This window comes from Mytilus californianus, unplaced genomic scaffold (genome assembly GCF_021869535.1).
Source record: "Mytilus californianus isolate M0D057914Y unplaced genomic scaffold, xbMytCali1.0.p SCAF_1, whole genome shotgun sequence".
NCBI classification, from domain to species: Eukaryota; Metazoa; Mollusca; class Bivalvia; order Mytilida; family Mytilidae; genus Mytilus; species Mytilus californianus.
In genome coordinates, this window is record NW_026262581.1 from 38,403,485 (window position 1) to 38,420,656 (window position 17,172).

The window sequence follows — 17,172 nt, forward strand, 5'->3', positions numbered from 1 at the left end:
ATTTAGCCTTCAAAGAACATCAAGATTATTTTTTACATGTTTTATTGGCTATTTTCTGTTTGACTCTCCGTATTTTCATAGCTAGACCGGTCATCGGTCCAGAAATTAATGTAATGTTTACAAACACTTTTTTTCTACACGAAGTTTTTGACGCAATTTTACAAAAAAATGAGACGAAAGACATATGATTTTCATTGGATTTATTGAAAGATATATGTAAACAGTTTCAGATAAGGTATTACTTGAAGTGATTGAAATTCTACTTTTGGTCAAATTTTGGGAAAATATGTGACATCTTTTCCCCCCTTTTTGCTATATTTTATATCAAAAGAATGCAGATTGTTGCCATGGATACACCAAAAAGAAATTATATTTAACCATTTTATATACTGGATATGAAATCTATGGAAGATTCTGATTACATACATATGCACATATATGACACAAACAGTAAGCTTAATATTGCAAGAAGGCAATGAAAAGGGGATGGTGAAATTTATGAGGGAAAATTTTAACATTTTTTCCTAACTGTTTATTGCTACCTTACATTGAACATGACGTCACAACTAAAATCCCTAACAACAGGACAAACATCGGGAACGTTTCCGTATCTTTTTCAACATATTCTGGAGTTAAAAAATAATTATACGGACTTCGTCCCCTTTTATTACTTTGTCTCTAAGAAACAAACACAAATACCTTTCAGATATTTCTGTTTTCCATTATCTTGAAAAGAAATATTTACTATAGAATTCTGTGTAATATTTATATTTTTCTAATTCTTCGTCAATTTATCCTTTTCTGCACCCATTGTATAAAAAAATTTTAATCAACGTGTGGTTCGTTTGATCTCAGTTCTTCATTGGTTAAAATCCGATTATGACGTCGAATTTTCTTGCTTTCTTCTGAATTTCCTATTGTGACGGCATGAAAAAAGGCGACCATGCCTGAAGACGTCACATAGAGAGAACACATCTTTTTGAAGATCATTCGAAAAGAAGGAATAAATTTGCCTGCGTATTGTTTGAAAATCATTAGAGAAACAGATTCCACCACCAAATCTCGTGTAATACGATATTTATCCACTCTCGACAGTTAAATTTTAAATATTTAAAACGCTCGGCGAGCCTCGCGTTTTAAATTTGAAAATTTAACTGTCTCGAGTGGATAAATATCGTATCACACTCGATGCAGTGGTAGAATATATATATTCATAATTTGACAGCCTGGTACAGTACATGTATAAAACTTATATCAACTATCATGATTAATTGAAACTGTTCAAGACATTTCTTAATTCTTGTCAGACAATGTTAATCTATGAGAATTGATTTTTTGGCATATTTCAGATTGTTTAGGATTTGTTTACTATCTCAAACTGTTCCCTTTGTTCTGATGATGATGAAGCAATATTTTCTTCAATCATTGCAAGAAGCTGTAGTTTCGTTTTATTTTCGTCTTTGCAAAGTCCCTTTTCTTCAATTGAAGATATTGGAATTTTTGATATTTTTAACGGACTCGGCTCGGAAATTGCCAATCTTAGAAAAAATCATTTATAATGCTATCCATTTTTATTTAAGACCCATCGAAACAACACCTGATACAAAAATTTAATAACACTTTTAGATATTTGGATGATATATTGGCTCTCAATAATGACGACTTCAGTATGTACACAAAAGAGATTTATCCTGCTGAACTGACGTTAAGGGCATACGATACAGTTACAGGGGAGGTAATGACGTTGCTAACGTAAAATGTTATTTTGGCGACGTCAAACTGTTACATATCGGGAAAAGATGTATTTTTCGACTGATTTTCATCATTCAAACTGATTTAACTTGAAAACGAGTTCATGGACCCCTCTTTTTTAAAATGACATTCGGTTTGATTACGTATGAAGATTATTTGTACCAATTTTCATGAAAAAGTCAATAATGCATTTTTTTTAAATTTGATAAATATACAGCAAAAAATGACGTTTTTTTTCTACATTAATGAACATTTGATAAATTTGAGTTATTTCTAAACAAAAGATTTCATAAATTTATAGGATACTTATATAAAACAGAAATTACAAATAATTTAACAAAAAACAGCTTGTGTTTATCTTTTAAAACAAAAAAGTTATGCATTTCTGTCGGAAGGAAAAATACGTCCACAAATCCGAATTTTGAGCAAATATCTGAAATTTCGAACTCAATTTACTCAAAAAGTAGCACATGAAGGTATATATTTTATTACATATTTGATTTAATCAGGTAAAAAATAGCCTATTTGCAAATTTTCATCAAATTTTCATTATGGGATCAAAACTGTATCGTATGCCCTTAAATAAAGCTAATTCTAACAAGGAACACTGCTCTTTCCTGGATCTTGATATCTATATCTTTAACAGGAAGCTTAGTACCAACATTTATGTTAAAAGAGTTGATTTTTCATTTCCTATTGTTAATTATCCATTTTTAGATGGTGACGTTCCCTTGTCACCATGCATGCATCTTATGGTGTTTATATATCTCAACTTGTTCGATTCGCTCGTGTATGTAACAACGTATTTGATTTTAACGAAAGAAATCTCTGTATTACTGAAAAATTATTACACCAGGGTTTTCGATATCACAAACTAGTCAAAACATTTACTAAATTTTATTATCGGTACAAGGACATTATTCGTAAATATAAATCAACATGCAGACATCTTATACGTTCAAGTATTTCACATCCAATCTTTTATGGTAATATTCTTTACAAAGCACAAAAATGTCGGCATTCACCTCAAAACCTAACCAACCCTTTAAAAAGACTTATTCCGAAGGGATATAGTTACGATACTGTTGTCAGGTCATTGAGGATGGCATATTTTGGTATTAATATTGATTCACTCATAGGATCTTTGCATCGGAAATAATCACATTTGTTCTAAAACCAGTTGTTGGCATGATACGGGTTATGTTCTCAAATATTTTATGATGGTATGATACTAAACCCCTAACGGGAGGGATTGTGCTTGATTTTCATATGATGAAGACGTAATCTTTCAATCAGTTTAATTGAAGTCTGGAGCTGGCTAGTAGTCCTTTGTTTATTTATGTCATGTTGCTTAGTTTCTTTTGTTACCTATTCTGACATCGGACTCGGACTTCTTTTAAACTGAGTTTTACTGTGCGTATTGCTGTGTGTTTGTTTATTCTACATTGGCTAGAGGTACATAGGGGGTTGAGATCTCACAAAACATGTTTTACCCCGCCGCATTTTTGCGCCTGTCCCAAGTCAGGAGCCTCTGGCCTTTGTTAGTCTTGTATGTTTTTTAATTTTGGTTCATTTATGTTTTGGAGTTTAGTATGACGTCCATTTTCACTGAACTAGTACACATTTTTATTTAGGGGCCAGCTGAAGCCCGCCTCCGCATGCGGGATTTTTTCGCTGTGTTGAAGTCCCATTGTGGCCTTCGGCTGTTTTCTGCTCTTTGGTCGGGTTGTTGTCTCTTTGACATATTCCCCATTTCCATTCTCAATTTTATTATGAGAGAGAGAGAGAGTCGAATCTTGTAGCCAATAAACAATATTTACATTTATTATATACTTAGTAGTAAATACGGGTAAATTGTATGTGTTATACAATTGATGACAATCGTGCTGTATCAGCCATCTGTGATGATATCGATATCTATGGAACGCCAAAACTGTCTTATTATGCCCATTTTCAATATATGATGTGCGTTTACCTTTACATGATGTGCACTTGTCATTATATGATGTGCAAACACCTTTATATGGTGTCCAGTTGACATTATATGTTGTGCAAATATACTTATATGATGTGCAAACATCCTTATATGATGTGCAAACATACTTATATGATGTGCAAATGTACTTATATGATGTGCAAATGTACTTATATGATGTCCAAATATACCTATATGATGTGCAAATGTACTTATATGATGTGCAAATATACTTATATGATGTGCAAATGTACTTATATGATGTGCAAATATCCTTATATGATGTGCAAATATCCTTATATGATATGCATTTTTCCTTATATTATGTGCAAACATCTTTATATGATGTGCTTGTGTCATTATATTATGTGCATGTAACATTATATGATGTGGTTCGGATTACTTCATTATATCATGATGTCAAAACGTACTTATATGATGTGCTTTCATCGTTGTTATGGTCAATAAACATGATCACGATTAGCACGATTACTGTCTACGTCATAACTGATTCCAATCTGCTTCTCCGGAATTACGGCTCAAATCTGTAACTATTGTTTGTAAAATGGATGAGATTTTAAAAGAGATAAACCTTGTCACGTTGGTACCTCGTTTTAAAGATGAAAAAATCACATCTGATATTGTTGGAAAGTTGTCAAAATATGAATTGCAAAGTTTAGATTTAATGGATGAGTCTACAATAATGAACATAGTTACGGTTAAAGTTATTAAATTATGGGTCCTCGACTGTGAACTAAGAACCTGGGTTTCAAATAATTGATCTACCAGAGGACATTCTGCTTTTTTTTTGAAGTCTATTGTTTCTGATCTACCAGCTCTAGCCTGGTATCAGCTTCCGAAAGTGCAATTTATAGAAAAAATGAGACAGTGCAATTTAATAAAAGTCAACGTTTCAAACATTTCCTTGGAACATTTTAGATCCATTAATACAGGAGCTAGTTGAAGAATTTCCCTGCTATGGCGAAAATATGATAAAACAATTTTTTTTTGCAAATGACAGCTATACCGATACGATTGTTCCCTCTTTTTGAATTGCCGCTTTATCTTACTTAATTCATTTCCTATACCAATTAAATCACAGTCATTTTTAAAAGTAGTTCAAAACAATAGTTATAAAATTTTGTAATGGTTTGTGTTTAACGCCACTTTCAGCACTATCGTGCTATTTCGTGGCGGTCAGTTTTTATTGGTGGAGGAAGCCGGAGTGCTCAGAGAGAACCACCGACCTTCGGTAGGAAAACTGACAATTCTAGTCAATTTAAGATTGGAGTCGAGCGTACCTGCCACGTTCGGGATTCGAACTCACAACTTAAGTGTGGACAGGCTAGTGATACAGTTGTTCGACTACTTAGACCATTCCGCCACCTCGGAACCCTCGGTATAGATGAAAGGAGATATGTAAAAAAAATATTGAGAAATAAATTGTTTTGTTTTCTGCGACTTTCATACAGCTTTTGACAAAGTTTGGCACAGAGGCCTTATATTTAAACTAAAAGAATATGTGTATTTACGGAAGCTTATTACATTTGGTTGAAAATTATCTACATGATAGAAAACCGAGAGTAGTATTGCATGATTCGTCTTCTTCCTTCAGTAATGTTTTAGCTGGTGTTCCTCAGGGATCAGTTCTGGGCCCTCTTCTCTTTGTCTTATATATTAATGATATTGCTGATAAGCTTACATCACTGTATCGGCTATTTGCTGATGACACATCATTCAGTTATTCTGGTAACGATGGAGAACAGATTAGATATGTTATCGATCCGACCTGAAAGAGCTGGATGTTTGGTCTACTAAATAGCTTATGTCATTTAACCCTGATAAAACCGAAATTATGATTTTCTCAAATATTGAGATTCCAGACCTCAGCGTTTCCTTAAATGACGACGACTAGGGAGGGGGGTTAACGACCTTGACTACCCATGAGGGTCTTGCACGGTCGGTTCCTTAAACGGTAAAAATATCCCTTTATGAGATGTACTTTCTTAAATGGTAAAAATATCCCTTTAAGTACATCTCATAAGCACCGGGGAGATAATTTCAGTAGTGACGCAAAATGGAACAATCATATTGAAAATATAATTACAAGTGTAAATAAACACTTGAATGTTTTACGTAAACTTAAATACCGACTATCTCGAAACAATTTAGAATAAACTGTACCTAGTTTTTATTCGACCCATTTTTGAATATGACATGGAAGTGTGGGATAAAATTTGCAATAAGAGGCCACAAGAATTGTAACCGGTCTAAAACTGAAACCTTATACTCTGAGGTTGGCTGGGAATCTCTTTTTGAAAGAAGAAGAAGAAGAAAATTACAGATGTTTTATAATATGAACCAAAAACATGCACCAGAGTACCTATGTAATCTTGTACCTCCATGTATACAAAGTACAACCAACTATCCGTTGCGAAATGGTCATGATATTATTGTTCCATTTTGTAGACTTTCCTTTACTACTGAATCGTTTTTTCCCTCCACAATACGTGAGTGGAATAAACTTGATCCAAAGATTCGCAGCGTCGACTCTATATCTAATTTAAGAAAGAACTGAAATGTGATAGTCTCCTAAGTAAAGTTGAAACGTTTTATTTGTACGGCCCGAGGAAATTGAATATTATTTTAATGCAATTGCGATGCTCCGCTTCATTCTTAAACTATGACAATTTTCGAGCTGACATTATAAATGATCCTTCTTGCTAATGTGGGTCAGATATTGAGGATGTTCATCATTACTTCTTCGTTTGTCCAAAATACACTTCATGTAGAAAAACCCTACTCAATAATCTTAATTGGCTTTCCGAAAACTTTGTTTTGATACAAAACTATTAATTTGCGGAAACTTGGAACTTTCGAACGAACAAAATATCCGAATTTTCAAACATGTTCAAAATTTCACCAAAAGGACAAACAGATTTCTTGTACCTTCATAAAGCGTTATTGATACTGACACGGAACATCATCATCATCGACATCATCATCAACACCCACGTCATCATCACAGAATTATATGACTTTTCAATACTTCGTTAATTTTTTTTCTCTCTCTCTCTTCTTGTTTACCTATAGCTCGTATTATATTCTATAAACTGTATGCTTTACATGTATGCTCATTATATTATTATTGTATTTATTTATATTGTACAAGTGTGGACACAGATCAGTGTGGATAGTATGTTTGGATGTTTGACAGTGTTTTCTGACAAAGGGAGTTCTCTGGTTTTTCCCATAGGGTTCCATATTATTAACTGTGTTGCACAATGACAGCCAACCTGAGCATAAGGAGTATTGTTTATTTAATATTTAGTTTTTTATGTTCAAGACTGTCATGGAAGAGACACTTACTGCATTGCCTACCAAATTATTATGATAGAATATGTTCCACATCTTTGATTTTGGATACATTTTGTAGTTAGGAGAGGAACACATATTAGGTTCAATTATCATGATGTGATTTTTTTTATATGGGAGATAGTATCTGAGAACATGTATTTGCGTACTATTTGTATGGTTCTATTTATGTTACTTTGAGGTGGATCTTCCCAGTATCATAAGTAAAAAAGTTCGTTTAAATGTCGAAATTGTTTCTCAGATTAGAAGACATTTAATGGTTTTAAGTAATGACAATGTCTGACATGATGCTTGGGGCTAGATGAGCTAGAAAGTAAATTTCTGTGTTATTTTTTTCTTATTAATTCTTCGAAAATATCTTCTCCAAAGCCTGGTGAAAGCAAAAAAAAGTTTTGACCAGTTTGAAAATAATATCAATCTTAACTTTGTGAGCATACTTCGGACTCATAACTGCTACAGAAGTCATCTGACAAAATTTCTAGTGGATATGAACATCTACTTAATATGTCTAAATATCTAAAAAATTATAGTATTCAAAATGAAAAAGGTGTTACAAAATATTCTTGTTTTCAATTTATTTTTATATATATGGATACAAATATAAGTGATACCAGTACAGTAAGGCAGTATTGTGGTATGAAAGTGCAGTAAAACATTTACAGTTAATTCACACAAATTAAGAAATAAACGAATGAATGATAAATGTTGAACAATGAAATATAATGTTAGAAATCAATTAGGCCAGATAGGCCTTATGAATTTTGTTCTTTTTTTATGTTAACATACTGAATGACCATTTACACTCAGCACTGAGTCGTCAGAAGGCAGTACAGATGTATAAAAAAGTGTAACAAAACCACAGAGCATCATATTGCTAGTAGCACGAGTAGCATTGTTTGGTAAATTTGTGCTTTTTTTCAATTTGGCTTCTGGACAAAAAATGTTTTGTTCAAATTTAAATAAAATGCTTTAATCTCCCCATTACTACTTACATTGTACACAGAATGGATACTACTTTGACAATTGCTTGTGCAGATAAGAGTTGTATGTCAAATCTTTATTTCACAAAGAATGAAATGCATAACAATGAACTGAACTCAAAGCAAAGCACTTTAATAATACACTTAGACAAAGAGCTCAATCCAGTGAAATACTTTGTACTACAGGTCCTTCATGAACATCCATCCGCCATAACCACATCTCACAAACATTCCATACCACATGGTTGGATCAAAGTCCTGAAAAAGACATGAATTTTTTTTATCATATTTTCAGTATATACAATCAATCGGTATCTAGCAAGTAATATTCACTTCATGCACAAATTGATATAGGTTGAGTGCCCCTCTGTCAGAAATAAGAACATACCTCCACCTAATCTTAGTTAACAGTTGAAGAAACATTCAAAACTATAAAATGTTATTAGACTTTGTCAGTGTCTATTTACCATCACCACTGAATCAATAATATATTTATACATATATAAGACTAAAATTGACTCCGGCCTTTATTCAACCTTCAATCCTAAAGTCGATGTTCAAATCTTACATCATAATAAAATAAGATTGCAAATCTACAACCAATGAAATACCCCTCTAATAGACTAGCCGCAATGAAATCACAGTTTTCTAAAATGGTAGGTGGAACCTTAAACTCTAAAAATTTTAAACAAAATATTTTAAATCTTGCAAATACATGTAATAATTGCTCTAGATGTCTTTCAGTTACATCCAGTTTGTTGGGTTGATGTCTGATTGTTGTACATGTAATATATTGACGTGGGATTTGTTTATATAAATAACAACTATTCCCTTAAATTCAAATACAATGGATGTAAGAAATTATAGGCAACCATACCACCTTCAAAATTGGGAAAACCCCAGAATGTTTATTTGGCTGTAAAAGAGCCCAACATGTTTCTATTGCGATACAGTTTTAAACTTCATATTGATAAGATTCAAGATTTATTAAAAAACCTTTCAAGACTTCATTATTATTTGCATTTGTTCTGTTGATTTTGTAGTGGTATAAGGACTGGAATGAGATCAAATATATAGTTTCATGTTAAATCAGTTGTAGAAGGTTGTTTGAAGTTTGCAGCATATTCAACTTTGAACATCTTTTTCAGGTCTGCAATCCATAAAAAAAATCAGAATATGTGGTATGATTGCCAATGAGACAACTATCCACAGAGGCTCAAATATCAAAGCAATTAAAGTCAACCATACAGCCTTAAAATAAACTCATCATAGATACCAGGATTAAATATAAAATTTATGCCAGACGCACGTTTCGTCTACAAAAGACTCATCAGTGACGCTCATATCCAAAAAATATGAGGAAAACAGTCCAAACATGTAAAGAATGCAACAATTCAATTGAGAAAAGTAATGGCCTGATTTACAACTAAACAACCTGTTGGGAATACCGCCCTGCCCCCCCCCCCCCCCCCCCCCCCCAATAAAAAGTTGTTAAAAAGGAAAAAGGAAAATGTAAAGATGTAGCCTTTTTTAATTGTAAAGGGGGAGTGGATTCATTACATTCGGAACAACTTTTCAAAAGAATGGATTCATATAAAAATTAGATATGTGGTATGATTGCCAATGAGACAACTATCCACAGAGGTTCAAATGAAAAAGCAATTATAGGCAACCATAGAGCCTTCAAAAATGAGAAAAACAGTCCCGACATGAAAAGTATTGAGAAAAGTAATGGCCAGATTTACAATTCAACTAATTAACAGGTTGGGACCCCCCCCCCCCCCCAAAAAAAAAAAAAAAAAAAGAAAGATTGCTGTTTAAAAAAAAGGAAAAAAAGATGTAGCCTTTTTAACTTATAAAAGGGGGGGCATTACCATAGGAACAACTTTTCTAAAGGATGGATCTGCTTATTTTCAATAAATAGTATAAATTGAAGTCCATCTCAGGCATCTGGGAACAGACTCAACAGTATATCTATATTATACATTTGTATATATTCCAAATTGTGGACAAACCCGACATTAAATGTTGATAATATTCTACTTGAATGACTTGTGGAAAGAGATCAAACCAGACATCATTGAGATGGGAGCCATCTCTGTGGGCCCCGCTGTGAATAATGTGTGGTAAAAAAATTTGTATCTTTATCATTGGACATGGGGTTGTCAACTGAAACCAAAGTTTTTGACCTTGACCTTTGACCTAGGAAGTTGTACATAAATTATGACACACCCTCTGATGTTGGTTTATAAATACTAGTATGTCAAGTATAAACTTTGAAATCATAACGGTTCTCAAGATATAGAGCGGACACGATCTTTACCATAGGACATTGGGTTGTCAACTAAAACCAAAGTTTTTGACCTTGACCTTTGACCTAGAAAGTTGTACATAAATTATGACACACCCCCTGGTGTTGGTTTATATACATGTCAAGTATAAACTTTAAAATCATAAGTGATCTCAAGATATAGAGCGGACACGATCTTTACCATAGGACATGGGGTTGTATTGTATTATGGAGAAGACTTCATAAGGTTGTTTCCATTGAAAATGTCTTTCTGTCTTTCCTATTTAGAGTTAGTTTCTTCTATAAGAAGTTGATACACAAATTTCAAGTGTGTTCAATTTTTGTAAATTTTGCATTGCTGATCATTTAAAATAGCAGTTCAAGTTTCTCTTTATATATAACTTTTCTCAAGATATTACTAGTAGTATAAAAGAAGAAAAAATGGACAAAAATCGGACATTGGAAGGGTAATAACTCCTGTAAGGCACCGGTCATTTGTAACCTAAAAAAGGGGATAGGAGAAAAATGGAAAGGGTATCCAATTTTTTATACGAACGCAAACATTTGCGGCCGTATAATGGTATGGCGATGTCGTCGTCGTCGTCCGAAGACATTTGGTTTCCAGACAATAACTTGCGTATAAGTGTATGGATCTCTTTCAAAATTGTTCTACAAGGTTCCATACCAAAAAAAAAGTTTGGGATTGATTTTTGGAGTTATTGTCTTAACTGTTTAGGAATAAGAGTCCAAAAACAAGCATTTTTCTTGTTTCAGGACAATAACTTGTGTATAAGTAGTATATGGATCTCTATGAAATTGTACCACAAGGTTCCATACCAAAAAAGGAAAGATTGATTTTGGGGGTTATGACCCTAACTGTTTAGGAATTAGGGACCAAAAAGGGGCAAAAACAATACTTTTCTAATACTTTGTATAAATTGCTTATTTCTTGACCAATTTCAATGGTGTTTAATTCAAAGTCTTGGGGTTCTTACATATGTTCTTACATATGTTAAATCTAACCATGTGTATTTAGATTTTGGATTTTGTGCCCCGTTATCAAATTGGTCTACATTCAGATCTAAAGGGTCAAACATTAAACTTTGTTTGATTTCAACAAAAATTGAATTCTATGGGTTCTTTGATATGCTGAATCTAACCGTGTATTTAAATTTTTGATTTTGGGCTCGGTTTTCAAATTAGTCCACATTGAGGTCCAAAGAGTCCAAAGTTAAACTAAGTTTGATTTTAACAAAAAAATAATTCTTGGGGTTCTTTGATATGCTGAATCTGAACATAGATATAGGAAGATGTGGTATGAGTGCCAATGAGACAACTCTCCATCCAAGTTACAATTTATAAAAGTAAAATGTATTTTTTTTATTTTATTTTGGGCCCAGTTTTCAAGTTGGTCCAAATCGGGGTCCAAAGGGTCCAAAATAAAACTTTTTTTTCATTTCATCAAAAATTGAATTCTTTATGTACTTGAATATGCCGAATCTAACTGTGTATTTAGAATTTTGATATTGGACCATAATAGGTAAATGTCCAATTTCAAATTTTTAAGATCTTGAACCACATTCGTTCTGTGTCAGGAACCACATTCGTTCTGTGTCAGAAACCTATGCTGTGTCAAATATTTAATCACAATCTAAATTCACAGCTGTATCAAGCTTGAATGGTGTGTTCATACTGATTACACTCCTTTCCATATAGTAAAAAAAAACTTATAATACACTTTCCCCTACTGTAAACAAAATATAATGTTTTGGCTCGAAAGATGTTAATTTTTTTTCGCCTTGCTCCGATCGCCACAATTTTTAAGATAGAAATCCTAAGTTTCAACATGTTCTTCCAGGACAGTATTTTTCATCTGAAGCTAAAATTGAATGAAGGTGTGGTAAATATCAATGAGACCGTAACCGGCATATCCAAATAAAGTTTTTTGAAGTCGCACTACTGATGCAATATTTTATACTTATAATAGAAAAAGAAATTGTATTCATTTTTTGTTATAACGGACAGAAGTATTGAGAAATGTATGTGCGTGTGGGGTGTCTTTGGAAAAGGGGGGGGGGGGATGTCTTGAATTTTTTTTAAAATAAGAGTAATTCCAATGTTTCCTCCAAGGTCCCCCGATGAAAGAAATTAGCAGTCCCTCGGTAGTTAATTTATAATTTCAGTAATGTTTAAGGGAGCTACCATTTGATTTTTATGGGGGGGGGGGGGGGGGGGGGCAGGACAGGAGTTTTGAGTAAAAAAAAAAAGTCAAGATGAGCAACTTTGCAAAAAGAAATGCAGGATGACAATTTATGTAAAAAAAGTCAGAATAAACTAAAAAAAAAAAAAGGCAGGACCGAATAGAGTGAAAAATAAAAAGGTAGGACAGAGATTACAAATTAAAAAAAAAAGGTTTCCTTATGAATAAGTTATCAAGATAATAGGCAACAAAACAATAAAACCCATAAGAGCGCAAAATGCTCAAATGGGACCTTTCATATAGAGCATATTCAGACTGTTTTCATTACACCCCCCTTTTTAAAAGCTATTGTAGTTTTCAAGATCAACGCAAAAAATAAAAATCCACCGTTGCAAACTTAATCTCCCCGAACTAAACCGTTATCGAGAAACTAAAAATTATTTCAAGGGTTCACAATTTTGGTATGCTTGGAGGGACAAATATTTACAAAACATTATTTTTGACTTGTATAAAATGTGTTAAAAGTCATAAGATCCAAAATCAATATGAAAAAGCTAGGGCTAACTATTTGGGCATTGTTATAGATTGTGTATTGCTAACCATTTCAACTGTATACAGTCCCCCCCCCCCCCCCCTTTTCAATAAAAGAAGAAAGATGAACGGTCGGTACCTTAGCCCTTTTAACAGTTCGGTTCCTTGAGTCTGGAGCTTTGTATAAGCGAAATTAAAGTCCCAAAGACCTCTGGATGTTTGTGCAAAGATCCTTTTATGTTGCGGGTAGCTGTCTAGTTGAAGCTGTATTAAACAAAAAATGTGAGCAATCGAAATTAAAAAAAAACTGCTCGCAAATGTAATAATTTTTACGCGCAAATGTAAGTGCACTTTATTTATATATATCTTCTTATATCTATATATATGTGTACCTCAAATACAACTAATCTCGGCTTAGATAATTTTCACGAGACGTGACGTATGCATATTTGGTTGATAAAGCTTTTGTAACCGTGACTATTGATGATGTGACGTCATACATTACAGATTAGGGTTTGATAAAGCCTTTCATGTTTGCAACCGTAACTGATATCTATGGAACGCCAAAACTGTCTTATTATGCCCAGAATTACTTCATATGATGTGCACTTGTCATTATATGATGTACAAACACCTTTATATGGTGTCCAGTTGACATTATATGATGTGCAAATATACTTTTATGATGTGCAAATATACTTTATATGATGTACAAACATCCTTATATTTGATGTGCAAATATACTTATATGATGTGCAAATATACTTATATGATGTGCAAATATACTTATATGATGTGCAAATATACTTATATGATGTGCAAATATCCTTATATGATGTGCATTTGTCCTTATATTATCTGCAAACATCTTTATATGATGTGCTTGTGTCATTGTTTATTGTTTTCTGTTTGGTATTAAATTAATAGTTAAGATCCATTTTGTTACATCTGGTGATCCGTTTATTTGACAATCGCCAATGGCAGTCAGCAGGGTTTAAGAACATCCGTTGTTCGACCTGCTAGTCAAATGCGTTTTGTTAAAATATACTTTTTCACTTTTTTGGTCTTTTGGAAAATGTTGTTTGTACTGTTTTTAGACCCCTCTATCAAGAAATTTGTTTTGCATGCACACGTATAAAAATTGCGGTTTTTATCCAACGTAATCATAGGTTTGAACGTTGTTTTCAATTTAGACTTGTTTGTATTTTTTCGTTTGGGCTTGTATTATATTTGCCTTCGGGTTTATATGATCCGTTCATCCTATTTCGACTCTTCAAAATTCAAGAGTCTATCCTAAATTGAGGTAAATTATATGGCCTTCCAAATACCGTTTCGATTCCTAACATCACTGAAGAGACATTAATTGTCGAAATCCGGATATGGTGTACTAATTTTTGCACCTTTTGTTTGCGGTATACCACCTTTTCCGCAAGTTTATTGTTTTCTGTTTGGTATTAAATTAATAGTTAAGATCCATTTTGTTACATCTGGTGATCCGTTTATTTGGCAATCGCCAATGGCAGTCAGCAGGGTTTAAGAACATCCGTTGTTCGACCTGGTAGTGAAATGCGTTTTGTTAGAATATACCTTTTCACTTTTTTGGTCTTTTGGAAAATGTTGTTTGTGCTGTATTTAGACCCCTCTACCAAGAAATTTGTTATGCATGCACAAGTATCAAAATTGCAGTTTTTATCCAACGCAATCATAGGTTTGAACGTTGTTTTCAATTTAGACTTGTTTGTATTTTTTCGTTTGGGCTTGAATTATATTTGCCTTCGGGTTTATATGGTCCGTTCATCCTATTTTGACTCTTCAAATTTCAAGAGTCTATCCTAAATTGAGGTAAATTATATGGCCTTCCAAATACCGTTTCGATTCCTAACACCACTGAAGAGACATTAATTTTCGAAATCCGGATATGGTGTACTAATTTTTGCACCTTTTGTCTGCGGTATACCATCTTTTCCGCAAGTTTATTGTTTTCTGTTTGGTATTAAATTAATAGTTAAGATCCATTTTGTTACATCTGGTGATCCGTTTATTTGGCAATCGCCAATGGCAGTCAGCAGGGTTTAAGAAAAAAAGTTAAATCACAAAAATACTGAACTCCGAGGAAAATTCAAAACGGAAAGTCTCTAATCAAATGGCAAAATCAAAAGCACAAACACATTAAACGAATGGACAACAGATTTCATATTCCTGACTTGGTACAGGCATTTTCTTATGGAGAAAATGATGGATTGAACCTGGTTTTATAGCGCTAAACCTCTCACTTGTATGACAGTCGCATCAAATTGCATTATATTGACAACGATGCGTGAATAAAACAAACAGACATAATAGGTAAAAATGTCAAAATAGGGGTACAGCAATCAACACCGTGTCACAATCTTATGCACAACAAAAACAAACAAATATTTAACAAAGAAGCACAAAAAAGCATATATCACATTTAACAACCTCGTTCATTGCTTACTTATTTTTGTATTTTATTTATGTATACCAAACCAACCCATAAAGGATCGAGGGATTTTAAGCACTGGGACCGAATCGTAATTTTAACATTAACTCTGGCGTAGAATCGCGTGTTTGACGTCAGAATGTAAACGTAACACAGGTAGAGATATAAAATAATTTTGTCGTTCAAAGTATGCAAAAATTATAATAGAACAATAACAAAATGGAGGGATGTTTAAAGTACAGAGACATGTCATATGTATCAAAGAAACATAAAAAGTCACACGGAAAAAGCACAAGTAAAAATGAAAAATAATACAAACAACACAATGATGGGATGCATAAGTACAGAGCCACGTCAAATGTATATCACCAAAAACAGACCAAACAGTAAAAGTAATATTAATAAAGACAACTAAAAGAACACTTTAACACTTTATTAAGATGATAAACAGCGTCAGTACGCAGAATCTATACTTAAGACCATCATGTATTATTTGTGAAGTTGATACGGAATATCTATCAACAAGGTCTTGGTACCTACCGATGAACTATTTTAGAAAAAGGAAGAGACGTTCTTTGACATACCCCTGGTTCATCAACTTTTTGCTCAGACACTGGTGACGTTTTACAAAGTCTGAGTAGGAGCTGCAAGCTCTTGCATACCGAATAAGTTGGGAAATGTATATCCCATATGCAGGTGAAGTTGGTACATTGCTACTAAGGTGGGGAAATTGATAATTGATAAGAACATCCATTGTTTGACCTGCTAGTCATATGCGTTTTGTTGAAATATACTTTTTCACTTTTTTGGTCTTTTGGAAAATGTTGTTTGTGCTGTATTTAGACCCATGTACCAAGAAATTTGTTTTGCATGCATACGTATAAAAATTGCGGTTTTTATCCAACGCAAACATAGGTTTGAACATGGTTTTCAATTTAGACTTGTTTGTATTTTTTCGTTTGGGCTTGTATTATATTTGCCTTCGGGTTTATATGATCCGTTCATCCTATTTCGACTCTTCAAAATTCAAGAGTCTATCCTAAATTGAGGTAAATTATATGGCCTTCCAAATACCGTTTCGATTCCTAACATCACTGAAGAGACATTAATTGTCGAAATCCGGATATGGTGTAATAATTTTTGAACCTTTTGTTTGCGATATACCACCTTTTCCGAAAGTTTATTGTTTTCTGTTTGGTATTAAATTAATAGTTAAGATCCATTTTGTTACATCTGGTGATCCGTTTATTTGGCAATCGCCAATGGCAGTCAGCAGGGTTTAAGAACATCCGTTGTTCGACCTGCTAGTCAAATGCCTTTTGTTAAAATATACTTTTTCACTTTTTTGGTTTTTGGAAAATGTTGATTGTGCTGTATTTAGACCCCTCTACCAAGAAATTTGTTTTGCATGCACACGTTGTTTGTTTTTTTTTTCGTTTGGGCTTGTATTATATTTGCCTTCGGATTTATATGATCCGTTCATCCTATTTCGACTCTTCAAAATTCAAGAGTCTATCCTAAATTGAGGTAAATTATATGGCCTTCCAAATACCGTTTCGATTCCTAACATAACTGAAGAGACATTAATTGTCGAAATCTGGATATGGT